Source organism: Mixophyes fleayi, chromosome 4 (genome assembly GCF_038048845.1).
Source record: "Mixophyes fleayi isolate aMixFle1 chromosome 4, aMixFle1.hap1, whole genome shotgun sequence".
Taxonomy (NCBI): Eukaryota; Metazoa; Chordata; class Amphibia; order Anura; family Limnodynastidae; genus Mixophyes; species Mixophyes fleayi.
Window position 1 is genome coordinate 321251657 of NC_134405.1, and position 12830 is coordinate 321264486.

Here is a 12830-nt window from a genome sequence, read left to right on the forward strand (position 1 = left end):
AATGAGTCATCTTTATTCTAATTTCTAAGCACATTTAATTATTAAGTATTAGTTATCAGAATAACAAACATGGAGCATGTTTCATGTCAGCGGCAGTACAGCGCAGTAGCCTACAAGTATGGCTGCGCAGTCCAGCACTAGCATAACGTTCTGCTATTCTGGATCATATTCACCATTATTTATCTTGCCAGCTGCGAATGACAGATGTCGAGCAAAGAATATTGGCATTCCCAACGTACAACCTTTCTGCTCAGACAGCCATGGGGGTCTGTACTGTTCAGCCAAATCTGTTTGTTTCCTCAAACCAGAAACCTTTATTTTGTATAAGCAAATATTAACCTGTTCATGCACTCACAGTATACACTAAGCTGTAGGATGCACAGACAAAATCTGTATTGAACTTTTGCTTCCATCCACTAAAAAAAATCTTCTATAACGGTGATTAGATATAAGACATTGAAGTGTATAGTATTAGCACAGTTAAAATATGTTTGGATTCTACACACAATTTCTAGGCCTCCCAATTTTGTATTTATCCTGCTAGTTTTATTCATCGCATCCACTGGTCATTCATCATCATCAACATTTATTTATATAGCGCCAGCAGATTCCGTAGCGCTTTACAATTGGGAACAAACAGTAATAAAACAATACTGGGTAATACATACAGACAGAGAGGTAAGAGAGTCATCACATCAGTCTACTGCTTGTCTATAAAGATTTCTAATTTTTCTAAGAATAGGGCCTTTCATTGTTGAACAAGCCTTTAGTTTAGATATTTGACATAAACGTTGTAGAGGACAGTAGAAAACAACAAACGGGTTGCACACAGTAACTGCAAAGCAATTTCCTATTCTGAAGAAGACTATTTTAGGCCCTATGCGACTGCTGCAGTTGCCTAGTGGACAATTTCTCCTCTGGATGAAAACAAATCAAGGAAAGTTTCCACCATTTTTAATTTCAGTTCTTAATAAGGTAATTTGCACGGCTGTGTCAATAAATAAATATAACTTAAATTGAATTTATCATTTAAACGTCTATCTGTAGCACGTGCTACACTGTGAAAAGTATTCAGGCTTAGAACCTATAAGTTGCTCTATTTCTGACCTCTTCAAAACATGCAAACATGCCGGAGTTGAACACCAATTATAATAAGACATACTGGCCTACTCTCCTGGAATTTCTGGGAGACTCCCAAATGCCGGATAGGTCTCCCTGACTCCCGGGAGATCAGGCCCCTCTTCCGCATCCTACCCCCTTTTTCTAGTGAAGGGGGTGGGATGGGGCCTTTATGACGCGAATAGTCGCAGATTGCATCATTTTGGCCCTGCCCCTCATGGCAAAATAATGAGATTGCGGCATTGCATCATGGGGGTGGGGCCAAAATGAAGCGATACGCGACGGTCCACCCCCCCAGTACATACAATTCGCCTCCCCTCTGGGATTTTCCGGAGGAGACTAAAAAGAAGATGGCAAGTAAATAATAAGGTGCAGAGACCCTAGTCAAACACACCAATCCCAAGGGTGAAAAATCACCCTACCCACCTCTGTTCTCGACTCTGGGGGATGATCCCTCGAGATATTTTTCCTGGGGCTGTTGTTCATCTCACAGTCCCAGCCAAAATCCTTTGCTCTATGACTCTGGGCATGGGGTGTGGCCGCGCAGACTAATACAAATCTGTAAATACGCAGCTTGTAACTTCCTATTGGTCTATACGACCACATCCCATTTCTGACACCATTTTAGCACGAAAAACTGTCACCGCAGCTTTAAAAACCGAATGTTGAATAGAATTTTGTGATATTTAGAACTTGGCTCATGCACTAGAAGCTGCAGAGGTTATTTCTTAATAACTGTGACTGGTGGTCATTTCTACACGATAAAGCTGACAGCAAGGAACAGCTCTTAAATCATAGGAGCAATCATTCAACGTAATATTCCTTGGAACAGGACATTTAGCTTGATGTAAGCCCACTACTGACGGGCAGCTTTATTTATGCATCTGCCCGAGCTCTCCTGTACTATAAATTGCATTTAAATACTAAAATAATGTAATTCTGCCTCATAACACAAGGTTTAGCTATAGGGAACAAAAGATAACAATGCAACCCTGCCGAGTGGGTTTAATTAGTCATTAGCTCTGCTAATAACATGAGGCAATTATCTGCGACATTCAAGAACATTTAAAACAGGATTTATCAAAATAATTTGTTTTCCATGTCTGTAGGTATTGCATTTTTTTTGGTTAAGTGACTCATGGCATGTCACGTCACCAGCGTGGAAAAATAGCCATCTGACTAGCAATGCTATATTAGTCACTGATGTGGAATCCTTAACACTTGTGGTACTGACTCATCCCAGCGTATCGTTTTACAGCAAATGTTTGCTTAGTCAGGTATGTGAGCACATGTAACAATCCCTGCTTTGTTATACATATCTTAGATGGCAGATATTGTACTGTAATATAGATAGTCGGAAGGCTTTAACAGTACATTAAGGTAGATAGCTAGAAACGGCTAACTAAGGGCGGGAAAGGACTTCTCAGACTTATAGCACCACCCACACGTCTTGTGTGACAAGCTTAACCCCTCCCTCTAATTAGCTTTGCTCCACTTGACCAGATTAAAGAACAATTGTAGCCTCATCACAGCCTCATACCTTACAACTTTCCTGATTTTGATGGAACATACCGATTTGCGGGCTGCAAAAGGGTTAGAAGTTTAACAGGAACGTGGGTGGAGTTTTACACAAACATTCCAAATTATGGGCGGAGTTTATGCTGATCGGAGGCAGGGCTTATTTTGTCTCTGTATTCTAAATGTTGGGGGCTATGCAGCTTATCAATTCACATTCTGTGTGTGGACCAAAAAATATTTATGAGAATGCAGCTTGTCAATTTATTAGGATCTAGTGACATTAATGAGGCAATTTTACTTAGATATATTATAATCGAACTCCATTAACTTAAATTCCCGTTATATTTTTATATATATCTATATCTATATCTATATCTATATATATATATATATAGCGCATTAGGCAAGTGACACAACCACGCCTCATTCCCTGATTAACAGAATTAGGATGCTGGGAGGTATGTACACATACACAAATCATCATTTTTTATTGTCCATTTTCTAAAACACTTGCATTGTGTTACGAGTCGCGGCAGTGCCAACCCTCCGCGACCCATCAGTCGCGTCCCGGCCATAGTCATGACGACCAGGACGTCACATCCGCTGATGTCATCCTGACCGTTTCCAGCTAGTTTCAGCGATGCGTTCCGGTGTATGGCAGTGCCAGGTTTAATATATGTTTTCATTAGCCCTCAGTTAATTAATTAATTAGATGGCTGCTGGTATCAGGGTTTGCTTCTAGGCTGCCATTTGTCCATTCCTGTATATAAGGCAGGGAGGGCTTAGCCTCCCCCCCAGCTATAGTGTTCAGTTCCTGTCACCTTGCCTGCTCCTGTCTGTTTGCTGAAAATTTGGGATTGATTTTCTGTGTATGACCCTCTGCTTGTTTCCTGGACCTTTGATGGTGTGCTTCTTGCCCTGACCTCTGCTTAGTTATCTGGACCCTCGTTGATTGCTACCAGTCCTGCACACTTGCCTGTACCCGACTACGTTATCTGCTTCGGACCCTACACCACGGCCTGTACCTGACCATGTTTCCTTTGTCATCACCTGCTATCCCGTGCTGCGCTACATTCATAAGCTTGTACTAGGCTTAGTGTAAGACCTGGGGGCATCCGAGTACCTATGAGCGCAACAAGCTTTACAGGAAAGGTGGCTGCTATAGGTGAAGACCTCTATGTACCGTTACCCATAACACATTGCTGCTTTATGGTGGCTGTGGGATTTTTATGTTTAGAAGGCCCAAATATACATATTTGATAATCATGGTACCTGTGAAGTTTTTAGAAGATCCAACCATCTCTGGCCACCTGTGGGGTAATTTTGCTTAGTTTGGTTGCTATGGGCAACAGACTCTGCTATAGAACTTTGAGAGGATATAGAATGTTAACTCGAACATTCATTCTGTGTTACCTTCGCTGCTGTGTTAGCTTTCAGGGTACAAATACTAGCAATGCATGCAAACAGCAGGCAGCATGGTGATGATGTCACAGGGGAGGGACAAGTACTTGTTAGTGCAGCTGCAATGCTGGCAAAGTTGCAAAGGAGGATGGGAGGTGTAGTTTATTGCCACATTCATTGCTCACAGAGGGGACTCTGGAGCAAATCCATCTATAGGGTGTAAATTGCACCTGTTAACACACCAATCAGAGTGAGAAACACAAATCTATCAAGCTGCAGTTTTAATAGGCATAACAAGAAAATGAAAATATTAACTAGGTCACTATTTTAGGAACAGCTGTAATTTCAGCACCTGGCCTATTTGTGCATTAAGCTTCTCAGCTTCCCCTGGTGACATAATCACTGCTGAAAGAGATTAACCTATTGGACAACAAGGTATAGGGTTATAAGAAACCAAGAATTTCCTGTGTTAAAGACAGTCAGTTGGCCGTCTACTCGGGGTCGTATATCAATAGAGCCGACCGAATGGCTGCGCAGCATCTTTCTCTGATACTTACAGCCAGTGTCCTGCCCGCTGCCAGAATTTATCACCTATTTTCAGTTTATGACATAAACTAACGTAGAGGTCTCTGTACGCGTCCAGTGAACTCCCACACAGATCAAAGAGCTAAAGGGGGACATTACTTTTATTGGAAAATAAAACATCTGTAAGTTCAGTAGAACCAGGTTTAGCCCACGTGTGACTCCAGTTGTTGTGGAAAATCTGGGACTTGTAGTTCTACAGCAGCTGGAGAGCCACAGGTTGCCTACATCTGGCTAAAACAAAGATATCAGTCTTGAAAACAATTTAATGGACTGTTGTGAAAGCTGGTGCATAGATATCAGTGCAAAAACAAAACAAGACAAATCTGTAATCGACAGCAACAGACTCCTTTGTCCAGCAAAGTTTAGAACATGAAAGCAAATATTTCATTGGTTGTTACAGGTTACAGCACTTTGAAAAGTTACCTGTGTATCAGATTTCATAAATGACCCCAATCACTATGTCATGAAGGTACAATATGCAGAGAGATATGGTTACAGTATATCCGATACTTAAAGATTTTTCTGTAAACACTAACTTACTTCGCAACTATCCCGATTTCAGTGGAACAGTCCCAATTTCAGGGCACTGTCCCACTCGCACATGTGTCCCGACTAACAGGAATTTGGGAGGGGTACATCCCCACGTTGAGCCTTTGGCACATGCACTGTAGCGGGTACCATATGCTCTGAAGCATGGAACTGAAAGGTGTTTTTAGGAGAGGGGAGGGAGGCAGACTAGCACCCCGCTTATGTGGCAAGGCCACACCATCTTTCGAAGGAGGCACGCACCTTATGTGACAAGGCCACACCCATCTTTTGTCGGGAGCACACACCTTATGTGACAAGACCACACCCATCTTTTAGAGGAGTCGTGGCCACGCCATTACTTAGACACATCAAGTATTGGGATATAATTAAATTATAGTGTTAAAACAATGCTCAAGGTATGTTAGGTATGTGAATTGAATATTTGTCCTTCAGGCCAAGTCATGTGCAGCTCTTCTGTAAAGACATGGGTCAGTAATCAACCAAGAGTAAATATCAGATTGTTTTATGGCAGGGGGGCATGTAGAAGGAATAATTTAAGACAAAAAACAGAGTAAATGTTCTCCGGGACAAACCATATTACAATGCAAGGGGTGTAAACCATAGTTGCCTACTGGGAGACTCCCGAATTTCTGGGAGTCCTCCCAGACTCCCGGAAGAGCGAGGCAACCTGCCGGTTCCTAATCGCCACAATAGAAAAGTGGCGGGGGCAGGGCTTAGGACGTGAATCATGTGTCATCGCGGTCCCGCCCTCTGCTGTAATTGGCCAGAAACCGTGATTGATGTTTTGAGGGTGGAATCAAATTTCGGGACCCGTCGGGCTCCACCCCCCAACACGCCCACCTTCCCCTGATCTCCCGGAGGAGTCCTTGCTAATGTTGGCAAGTATGGTGTAAATTAGTTTAATATTTTGCACATAAGTTAAATACTTTTTTCATCTAGCACACAAATACTTGATAACTTATTTGTACACGGAAATTTAAAGTTGATCTAGGACATGCCCTATCCCAAGTATAAATCTGTCTCCACATTTTAAATTTACCTCCCCCTCCAATGCAACATGGCTTTGTCGAGGTTCAAAGTTAATCCTTCTTTTGCTTTGCTCTCCTTAATGACTCAGGCCCTGAATGTTTCTGCAAAGCCCTCTTTCTGGATGCTGGCACAGATGTACAATTTTTAGTAAATTCCTGCGCCCACCAATTACTTGTGCATGCATATTGTAAACAGTCACACGTACTGTGGGGAAACCTTCACTACCATGCCGCATAGCACGTGATTTCAATACTTAATATTCTATTGTTACAGACATGTTTTTTTATTAAAAAAAAAAACAACAAAAAACTGAAAAATAAATGTGTGAGGATAAAACCCCCGGCACTTTCATTTTAAGCAGCAAAAATCTTTCAAGCTAACAATGTCTGTCAGGCACAAGAGCCTTGATTCTGAAAGTACTAATAAGAGGTTAGTACTTAGACTTTTACCATTAAAATGTGTTTTCTGCACTGTGATAATAAGTATTTTTTCCCCACATGAAAACCAGGTATACGTCACCTCATAATCAGACGTTTTAAACTGTAATTTAAGAGATTAACCACATTTGCATATAACAATGGTGATTTAGGTATAACCAAGCATGGTAGCAGGCGGTTAGTAACTATCCTGTGACTGTTCAAGGAGGTGTGGAAAACGCCCATTATACAGCTCCTATTAGATTTCCTCAAGATAAAGTGCAGAGGTTTGGATTCATTCTGTCGCCCCTCCATCCCTGCATAAGAGATCAATGTATTCTACAGGTAATTAAGTTAATGTAATAAAATAAGTAAAATAGAAAACTCAGTAGACTAAAACGAGACTCCCTCGGCCTCCTCTGGAATTGTGCCCCCCAGACTTGTGCGGCCTTTAAAAAAGAAATGGAGGCCACATCGCACCCGTCATCTGCTTTGATTTACCACCATTATCTGAATCTACAAGTTTATTTCAGTTAGATTAATTTCACGTTTTGAAATATTGTTTTAAACAAGCAAATAATAATCTTCTGGCCAGTTGCAGTCCTATCAGTCCTAACTTATTGTATATTTATAAGCTTTCCAATTAAACATAGGAAATGTAGCTGTCAATACGGAACGCTGTCTGCAGACAAGCTGAGCAGAATGCAAACACATATACACGTTATTAGTATAATGAACATAGAGGACATGTAAATAAAAAAAACACCTCCAGGGCAAATCATTATCTTGGTAATGTCAGCACGATGTAGGATTAATGACTCTCAGATAATTTCAGGAAAGATTACCTGGTAGTACCTCCCTCTCTCTGCAGTAACACAAACGTTGTTAATTACAGAGATGGTGAGTGTAAATGAAAAAACAAGTCAGCTTTATGTAAATGGAGAACAAGAATTGTGATGTGAATAGACTGCCATAAAATATATATACATACACATACATATATATATATATATATATATATATATATATATATATATATATATATATATATATATATATACACCGTATATACTCGAGTATAAGCCGAGTTTTTCAGCACATTTTTTGTGCTGGAAAAGCCCCCCCTCGGTTTATACTCGAGTGAAGCTCCAGGACCACAATGAAAAGAACCAACCAATAACATCTGATTAGACGCCCACTTCCGGATATCGTCACATGCGTTCCACTGTGGAACGCACGCCATGCTGAGTGAGACCATACGGATTACAGCCTCTGTGCAACGTCTGGGACTAGTGGAACTTCACCGCTTTTTTTTTTTGTTTGATCCATGTTCACGCAGACCGTTACGTGGAAATGATTATTTCAACCAGGTCTGAATGATGAAGCCGCGGCATATGGATAACGGGACATTCACCTTCCAGCTCTCATATCTGGGGACTGACGGTAATATTCTGTTTACACTTATCATACTTGCATTTGAAGAATCAATTTGCATTCAGCTCCGGAGCTAAGATCATCATCAGCATTTAAGGAACATATCAGCTAAATGTTTTTTGTGTGGCCACATCGGTAATATCTTTTACTCTGGATTATGTCTATTGGAGTGTTTGCAGGACTATTGCAGTCATTCACAACAACCCGTGTTTATGACTAGTTTCAATTTTTTGTGGCTTCAGATTTGTAACGTTTATTATCCATGTGACTTATATCTAGTGGTATTCTGCAGCTTTTTATTGTTTTACTGGCCAGTGATAGCTCTGTTATTGTCATAATATATTTTATCAATAAATTGTTTTTATTTATACAACGGATCATTCTATGTTGATGGGGTGCACTCATTGTCAGCGCAGATATTTGTGCTTGTTCATTTTATGATCCATCTATGCACCGATACAATATATTAATTAGCCTATATGTTTTATTTTTAATTAATGTAATTTTATTGGTATCTATTTTTATTTTTGAAATTTACCAGTAGCTGCTGCATTTCCCACCCTAGGCTTATACTCGAGTCAATAAATTTTTCCAGGTTTTTGTGGTAAAATTAGGTGCCTCGGCTTATATTCGGGTCGACTTATACTCGAACCGAATACATACATATACATATATACATATACATATACATATATACACACATATATACATATATATATACATATATATATATATATATATATATATATATATATATATACACACATACACACACACATATATACATATATATACATATATATATATACACACACATACACACACATATATATACATATATATACATACATATATATACATATATATATATATATATATACATATACATATATATATATATATATATATATATATATACACACATACACACACATATATATATATATACACGCATGAATCGGCATGCTTATTGGGGCTTTCAATCATTAGTTGGTGAAATTGTTAGACCATAGTTGCCTACTCTCCTGGAATGTCCGGTAGACTCCCAAATTTTTGGGAGTTCCCCCTGGACTCCCGAGAGAGCAGGCAAAAATCCCGGATCCAGCCGTCGCCATTGTTGAAGATGGTGGGGGCGTGGCTAAACACAGCATTGTGGCCCCGCCCCCTGCTGCGACTGGCTAAAATTGCCTAATATTGACAGAGGGCGGAGCCTAAGGGCGCACCACGCGTGGCCACGCCCCCTCGACGGACCCCCTCCCGGACAGCTGCCGTCAAAAGTAGGCAAGTATGCGTTAGAGACATTGCATTGCATAGGTGTGTACCCAGCTTAAGATATTTTAAGCAAAATTAATAATAACAATCCGCTGATATTCCAGCTCACAAACAGAATTTTAATTTTTGCCACGTTTCCTGCAGAACCACAATATTTGGCAAATTACACGATTATAAATTGGGGGATATGTATTTTGGGGAAGAAAATGTGTTGAGTTCTAAAACTCAAGTCCAATCATAGATGTAGTTTGAAAATCACAAATATTCCTGCAAATTCTATGTTCTAATGACAATTCATGCAGCATTTTGCCGTGGCTTTCTTTCTAATAAAAACTATTACGAAAACAGCTTAAACAAATCATTCAGCAGAGTATTCTCACTTTATAACTGTTCCTCTGTGCCCATTCAGTGTAAGAAGCACGGCGTTTAATTACAAAATGAGCATTTAAGTATGATATGACACTATTTGGGCGAAGCAGAGCAGTAAAGCCTAAATACTGCCAAAGACCTGCCTCTGATTAATCTGAAGCCTGCTCTGCTCTATAATACAACATCTGAGGCTAGGACAGAGTATCATGCAGTAGATGCAGACAGCTCACTACAGTTCTCAGTACAGATGAGCTGTTCTGCAATATATTTCCCTCCTTCTACATTTTGCCGGCAGACTTTAGCCTAAAGCTGGGTACACACTACAGGTTTTTCATCCAACTATTTTGCAGATCACACGATAAACTACCGTTTTCATTATACCGAAGCCCATCATATTGTTTCATTTGATTAGATAAACTTCCTAAAAATCACGATCAATGATGGAACGATATTGGGCAAATGTGGAAGTGTGTATGCACTCAGACCAGCAGTGTAGATATCTATAGAGTGTACAGAGTCACGATCTTTTCAGCAGATGGTTATGAGAGATGAAGATCAAAGATCTGAAGGTAAATCATGTAGGTGTGTACACATGGATCTGCATGCTCATCGGGACATTCAGTCGTTGGTAATATCGTTATAGAAATCTGCAGTAATTTTCTGTAGTGTGTACCCAGCTTAAATTTTCCTAGTTATACCCCATCCACACCAAACAGCGGAATAAACGATAGACTATAAATTCAATGAACGTTACAATACAGCATTGCTGACCACAGCGCTGGGGTCGTGAGTTCAATTCCCGACCAGGGCCTCATCTGTGTGGACTTTGTATGTTCTCCCCGTGTTTGCTTTGCTTTCCTCTGGGTACTGCTGTTACCTCACATAGTCCAAAAACATACTGGTGGGTAAATTTACTGCTGACTAATATCATACTTGTCTGCTTTTACTTCCTCCGAGATCCCGAATGGGGAAGTGAAGAACAAGTCCACGACTGAGTCATTAATGTCCCCATCATGCCCATTTCACAAAGAAGTGCATGGGATGTGGAAGAATAGCATTCTCTCCTGGGATTTGGGAGTCTCCTGGACATTCTGGGAGCGTGGGCAAGTATGACTAATATGGACCCTAGTGTATGTGTGTATGTATGTATGTATATATTATTATTTTTTATTTATAGGGCGCCACTAGGTGTCCGTAGCGCCGTACAGGGACAAACAAAATTACAATACGAGGTGAGACAGCACAGTACAGTAAACAATAAACACAGTAACTCAGTGAGCTCAAAGCACAGCTAAAGAGGCGGGGGAGGGGAGAGGGGAAGGTACGCATACGACGGAGCCCAAGAGGGAGGGCACGGATGACAGGGAGACCCCCAGAGGGGAGAGGAGGGAGCGAGAGGGGACAGGGGGTGGAGGGTCCTCGAGGAGGAAGGCTAGGTAGCTGGAGAGCAGAGTTAAAAGTGGTGAAGACAGGAGGAGAGATGACCCTGCTCAAAGGAGCGTACAATCTAAGGGGTGGAGTAGACAGACAGAGAGACACGGGGGAGAGAGGGAGAGAAGGAGGAACGGAGGATAAGGATAAGGGAAGGGGAATGAGGGGAAAGAGGCAGAAGAAAAGGTAGGAAGTTAAGTGGGAGACTGGAAGGTTTTAAGAAAGAGGTGGGTTTTTAAAGCCCGTTTGAAACTGGACAGATTAGGGGAAGTTCTGATGGAGGGAGGGAGCATGTTCCAGTGGAGGGGGCAGCGCGGGAGAAGTCTTGGATACGCGCATGGGAGGAGGTGATCAGGGGGGAAGAGAGGCGACGGTTATTGGCCGATCGAAGAGGGCGGGATGGAGCATGAATAGAGAGGAGGGTGGAGATGTAGGGTGCTGTGGAGTTGGCGAGGGCCTTGTATGTATCTATACGTGTGTGTGTGTGTATGTATATGTGTGTGTGTGTGTGTGTTAGGGAATTTAGACTGCAAGGTACAATGGGGCAGGACTGATGTGAGTGACAAATAGTCTGTACAGCGCTGTGTAATATGGTGGCGCTATATTAAAAAAAAATAATAATAATACAGTGTGGAACTCAACTAGATCTTTGCATCTCTACGAAACGTCCTGTTCCAACACAAAACTTAATTTGCGCAAAATTTCGCCACAACTTTACCCATGTCTAGTGCCTCAGTAACGTCATTGGCTCATATAGATAAGATGCATCCTGGTGAGATCATCAGCTCCTATTTAATTTAAAGGAATATTCAATTAACAACATAGCCAAGCTCCATCATTCCGTCCGACAGTTTCACTCCTTGTTTATACAATGTCGATTAATTGCCCAAATGTAGCACTGTAAAGCAGGGTCATATTAGTGCAGTGAGGTGATACAACGTTGCCGATCACATAGCAGAGCAACATAAGAGCAGGAAAACCTCTCTGTAGTCAGACTTTCTAGTAATCACTATACAAGGTCATCTTAAACGACATTAAAAGCTTTAGGCCAACTCTAATTGTTTCATTTACATACTGAAGTGTCCTCTCTCCAAGCTCCAGAAGTACCAAACATATACTGACCCATTTTCCTGCAGTGCAAAGACTCGGACCTGATATATTCTGCATTGCATTCAAACAATTATCACCATGAAGTGGAACTGATGTTTACAGAGTGGATGAAGCCATGTATAGGTGATAGGTCCACTTTAATTATTAATATTTGATGTAACAAGAACATTTTACCGGAATATTTTTTCTTGCACTTTTTAGTCACCATCAACCACATATTTATTTTTTTGCAGTTTACCCAAAAGGGGATAAAATATCTGGATAATGTTGGAATTGAGCACTTTAAAGGCTGTAGCTGTGTGATAGTATTATAAAAGCACTTATGCTTAGAAGTTGCTTACACTTTAATTGGGTTAAAAAAAATTCAATAACTTCTGAGAAAAGAACTCAGGATATATTTTACAGTTATTGCTTTTATATCCATCTTACTTTTAATACTTCTTCAGACTTTTTTTTTATATAAATTCTCCACTTTTTGATACTTGACCATTAACTCCTCTGAGTTCCTTTATGTCATTTGTTATGTTAGCAATTGCAACATTGGATATAAGTTGAAGAGTCATGGTGGCGCTACATAAATAAATGACGATGATGATG

General features: G+C 40.6%; 1 protein-coding gene across 2 annotated transcripts in view; it reads right to left on the reverse strand.

The window, feature by feature from the left end:
- TSPAN9 (tetraspanin 9) overlaps nt 1-12830 on the reverse strand; it is a 283711-nt gene that overhangs the window by 56743 nt on the left and 214138 nt on the right. The window lies entirely within an intron of this gene.